Source organism: Chroicocephalus ridibundus, chromosome 3 (assembly GCF_963924245.1).
Source record: "Chroicocephalus ridibundus chromosome 3, bChrRid1.1, whole genome shotgun sequence".
Classification (NCBI taxonomy): domain Eukaryota; kingdom Metazoa; phylum Chordata; class Aves; order Charadriiformes; family Laridae; genus Chroicocephalus; species Chroicocephalus ridibundus.
The window spans coordinates 46,198,193-46,203,927 of record NC_086286.1 but is presented as its reverse complement, the minus strand read 5'-3'; positions in this window follow the sequence as shown (position 1 = coordinate 46,203,927).

Here is a 5,735-nt window from a genome sequence, read left to right as displayed (position 1 = left end):
CTTTATTGTATTTGTTTTTATTACAGCTAGGAAAACAGCTATTTTCCTTCCCACCAGTCAGCTTGGAACCACTGAACTATCAACTAGTTGTGCTGTGTAAAAAACATCGTCTTAAAGCATCTATGTTTGCAACAGATACTGCTGTTCAAGAAAGGAAGATGCAATTTTTTTATCCTTTCCTTATGAAAAATTAGTTAATTTTGATAAGATGATGAACAAAGATGTTTATCTAGAAACTTGCAGTGGAGTTACGAACTATAGAGAGGTATGAGACCTACACTGAGTGAACTCTTCCTGAATTAAAAACCAGTCTCATAATGAAGGTTAGAGGATCACATGGACACCGTAAAGGCTCTACTAGACTATCAGTTTTGTTCCATTACATCTTTCTCCTATTCCTGTACGAGACTTGCTCTCCCTTCAGAGATTTCCAGGTCTTTGGTTGCCATCTCTGTGCCCGCAGGATAATCTGTGGCCCTTCCCACTCACTTTAGCTTCTATGAAGATGTCCAAACCACTATATTCTTTAATTCCTGCAGCTTTATCTAAGACATAGTGAACCTGTGTTTGTTCTTCAACAGCAAAAGTACAGTCCTGTGCTCCAGGAGCCCTTAGTTTGGCTGTGAGGTCAACTTTGGAGCATCCTCAACAAAACGGTGATAGTGTCCAGTTGCCTTATTTGCTGCATGCACTTCCTTTTGATCTGTGGACAGGAATGTGAGATGGGTTTAGGGCTGTCCTTTGGAAGCCTACCATAAAGGATAGGGTAGTCAGCATGGCCCCAGATGCTTGCTTGTAAGTTGTACAGAAACTGTAAACCATACTTCTTCCTGAATCACTGTGGAATAATGGAGAGCTGCAGCTCAGTCTGGGCAATGCTTTGTGCAAGAGACTGCGTATTTTTCACGGTCTCGACCTGACTGCCTCCCACAGTTCCAAATCAAGATGTTAGCAAGTAGAAAAAAATGTAAATTCTGCCTTATGGTGGCTTAAGTTAGCGTAACAGTGTTGACTTGTGGCCAGACATAGTTGGAAATTGTTAGAGAACAGAGTTGTCTAAACAAGGTCAAAGAAAGGGCATGGCATTTATAATAATTTAAAGAGCAGCCTAATTCTGCAATTTTTGCAGCATACCGTGTTCCCTGTCCATGAAGGAAAAGCAATTAGTTATTCATAACTAATTTCAATATATCTTGTAAGTCTTAAGTTTTGGGTCAGTTTTGGACAGTAGGGCAGAGCACCATTAAATGAGGACTTGTGCTTATTGCCTGTTTTGAAGTGCTTTTCCTTGCCACTGAGCTCCGCTAGTCCTGATTACATTGCTATAGTCAGTTGTTAGCCTTTGCTGGGTAGGGAAAGTATGGATCCACTGGTCAGACATGCTGATTACAGGCAGCACTAAGAAGGATTTATTTGGAAAGGTGGAGTCTGTAGTATTTGTAAGCCTGTACCTGGGCCAAGAACTGGGACTGACTCCATCTTAGAAGAAACTAATGGCAAAGAGGAGTTGACAGGCCTGGGAAAGGCTTGCCTGCACCCTCTGTTGGGGCAGGGGCAATTAAAACAGCTGGGCAGACTTACTAGTTGGTTTGATCTTGGTATTTTACCTTTGTAAAACGGTGATTCTTGATTTCTAAGGCAGGTTGTTGGGGTAAATGTGTATTTGTTACTGTGGTAGTGACAGTCGCATGAGAATCTTAAATGTGAGAAAGATAAAGCAGCGCAAGTTGTGTTAGGATGGGATCAGCAAGGTTGGCTTTGGCCTTTTTTAACTCCAACACAAAAGAGTACTGGTGTGTTGGTTTTGTTCAGGCTTTGTTTACTGGTCTTCACGGTGCTATGAAGATGAGGATTAAAACTGGAGAAGAGATGAGAAAAAAGTAGCTTCTGTCAGAAATAATTAGTGAGAAGTAATGTCTGTGGTATTAACTTTCGCTTTCTTCTGATGTATGTACAGAAATAGTTTCCTTGATTGAAAATGTTAGTTAGTTACAGCTGCATCTTTCAACTTCTTTTTTGAGAAAATTCCAAAAACAAGGTCAAACGTGTTAGTAACTTGGAAAATACATGTTCTGTGTATCTGTGTACAGCATGAGATAGATAATGCAACTTTACATATCCACATAAGGGTGCTTTTTTTAATTATGAGTTTGCTTAAAAATTACCCAATATTTAGTTTGGGAATGCTTTTTGTCTCCAAAATAACCAAAGTTTCATGTTGTTGCTGACATAAAACACGTCTAACAAAACTAAAAAGTGTCTTAACAGGAAGAGCCAGGATAAGAAATAGAAAGGGGCACCCAAATCCTTATGCTAGCAATAAGATCTTGAGTCTAAGTTGAGGGTTTTTTTCATGTTTGTGCCCAATATATGTGAGTTTCCCCCACTCCTCTCAAGCCTCAGTTCATTCACGGTCCCATAAATAGTTTATTAGATTTTTTTTTTTTGTCCTATTTACTTTTGTCTCTACTTTCTCTGAAGCTGAGGAGTTCACCAGCTCAAAGGTCTATTAAAAGCCTATTCCCCTCTAGCCATCAGAAAACACCTACCATCTGGTGGTGAGTGGTGATACTACAGCCCTCTCATTTTTCCCTTGAAAATGCAGCAATGCTGAGGGCAAGGCAGCCCATTGTAACAGCAGAGACCCTACAGGGAGATCCAAAGGCAACTTCAGTAAGGATGATGGTGTAGCTAAGGCATGAAGGCGTAGTCCTGGCGTTCTTGGGTTTTGTCACAGTCTCTAGTTTGGAGAACATCACACAGTTTTTTGTTTTGCACAGATGTGTGATGTTTCTTTTTTCAGTCTCACAAGGTAGATATGGTCTAAGGCACTATGTTTGTGTAGCCTGTGGCTCGATCATCATCTGGGGGAAGGAGATAGGGCAGGCACAGGCACAGGCACAGGTTTGCCCTGGTATCTGTTGCAATGTAGATGAAGAAGTGATCCTGACTACTTTCAGAATCCTAGAGTGTTGTCTCATTGATTTTAAAAAAGAAGGGGCAAGTATGTCTTAAGGGTTATATGGCCTGTAATTGCTTTTCAAAAGGGCCAGTGCTTTCTCTGTAACTCATTTGTCCTTTGGCCTTCATACCTAATCTCTGTCTTGTTTGCTTCTATGCTTCTCTTCAACCTTTTGGCTTAAAAAGCAGCCATTGCAACAAAAAAATAGACTACTTAGTAGTTTATGAAGTAGCAGTAGCATTTTAAGCTTTCGAATGGGTAAGCCCGTTTAAAAAAAAAAAAAAAAAGACTTTTTATTTTGTTCCATGCGATTTCTAAGATTTGTGCATTTAGGCTGTATACTGAAAACTGTAAGATCTGAATGATCACTGGAGATAAGTATTGACATTTCAAGGAAGAGTTATGGAAGGCCACTGATTAACTTGTTACTAAATAACAGCTGAACCAGCTGGGCTGTCAACTGAAATTTTAATCTAGGTGTACCAAGAAGTGGTGACTCATGTCCACTTTGAATCTAAAGCCTTTCAAAGAAGCTAGGGTAATAACTTCCATCAGAAAATGTTGTAATGCACAAATCCACTAAAGCTGTGGAAGACACAGTGTCAGGCTTTTGAGATCATATGAAGTCCTTCCACATAAAATTTCTGCTGAAGAGTACAGCGTGCTAGTACTGTATTAACTAGGGGAAGAAATTAATTATTCTGGTACCCCATAACAATATAAAAAAGATTAGCTGCGAGTAACTTCCACTGGGTGCATTTCTTAATGGGAACTAGTAGCCTACTTTGCCTCACTGCAAAGCTAGATAATGTGTTTATGCATTAGCTTTGAGTGAGGACAAACAAACTTGTCATAACCCATATTTTTAATGTGTTACGAGCCTGTTAAGGACCATTGATAAGACCTGCAGAGAGCCATTGAAGTTATTAATATTGAATGGTCGTAGCATTACCATATAAGTGGTATGTACAGTGGGCAGAAGCCTCTGGTTCTGGACAGGATTTTACTTGAAGAATATTCAGACCGTGACTCATTAAAATATACTACATGCTGCCATGGATCTTGTTGTGGAAGCCCAAAAGTGGTGTTATTGACCTAAAAATGAATTGGGCTAATTCATTGTCTGCTTACTCAGTAAGATGGTGCAATTGTAACCTTTGATTCAGAAAGTCCTAAAAGGATGATGGTCAGAAGCTGAATGTGTTGTACTGCGTGCTTCCCTCGGTTCTCACTCTGCTCCTCTAGGCAGCTCATGATGGCCACTCTCTATAATGGCTGTGGGTACGTGACCCTTGGACTTGATGTGGTAGAGCCAGTTTTGTCTCTACCAGACCACAGATGTCTTTTACCAACCTCAAATAACAGCAGTACTTAGGAAGCTGTTATGGTACTGTATGCATCAGAAAAAGGACAAATGTAGCCAGCGGGGCACCCAACCCTACCCCTGGACTAAAGTCAGCATAACTTTGGGCTTTGGTACATAGGTTAGGAAGAAAAGTAAATAAGCATATTTGAAGATTGAGAAACTGCAAGTAACCTATTACAGAAAATGCTGGATAGGCCTAAAAAGGAAAAGCAGCCTCTTACTTAAGGGGAAGAATGGTGTTTTGAGTTGCGGAGAGCAGGAGAGTTGAACAAAAAGGGGCCCATGAGAGGTTTTGAAAGGTGCTTATTTGTGTCAAGTCTAGGGACTGCTCTTTTTTAAGTAGCTCACTGTTAATTGGTGGAAATTTTATAATTGGAACTGTGTATAAAATATTGGGCCAAATAAGTATGACCGTGTATGCTATTACCCTGACTTTGGGCAATGACTTGCTGCCCTAAGAGGTACAGGTTATAGGCTGGGAAGCAAGAACAGGGGCTCTGTTTAAGAAGTCTCCTTTGAGGAAGCAGGATAGCATGTAATCATATACTTTCTGGCGCTCTGCTGAAAAGTGGGAGGAACTGGAGAGCAGGAGCAGAGAGCCAAAAGGCAGCAGACAGCTAAGGCAGCTAGCAGAGCCAGAGCGCTGCTGAAATAACTCTCAAAGGACAGAGCAGCTTGTAATGCTGCTGGGCCTGGTGCAGTTGTGATGCAGCCCTGCTGCCCAGCAGGGAAGGCGCCAGCCTCTGCTTTGGAGAAGTGCAGATGTAAGATGAGGTGTTGACTGCAGAAAAAAAGGAGCAAACACAGCAGCTCCTTTACCAAGAAATTACAGGATGGCTCAAAATAGTCTACGGTTGTACTCTTCTTTCTCTATCCAATAAGGTGGTGTTTGTTAAGCCACCTGACTGAATATGTGACAAGGGGTTAAAAAGGGGGGCTGGTCATCAGTTTAGTTCCATTTTCACAGATTTCTGAGTGGGCTTTAACTGTTATTTAGCATGACCTATGTTGCTGTCAGAAGCTTACACTGAAGCCTGCTACAATTACACAGGTGACTGTAACAAATCCAGTTTTGCTGACAACAGACGCAGTGAGCACAATAGTTATCTAAACTAAAAATTAATTATCACTATTGGACTCAATCACATAGATTCAAAAGCTCTGTGTAAAATGGCACTAGACACCATCAGTCTGTCCTAATTAGTGGGTTTTGGTCTGACACTGCTCTCAAGTTTTAAGTCTGTCTCTTCTCTGAAGTGGAAAGGGAAAAAGGAATGGAAAGCTAAATGTGTAAAAAAATCACACTGCAGTTTTTAATAAGATGAATCAAAGCAGTTCTTGGTACACAAGAGGGAATATGTAAGATTTGGAGATCACCTAATTATCACTGAAAATGAGCAGGAAGTT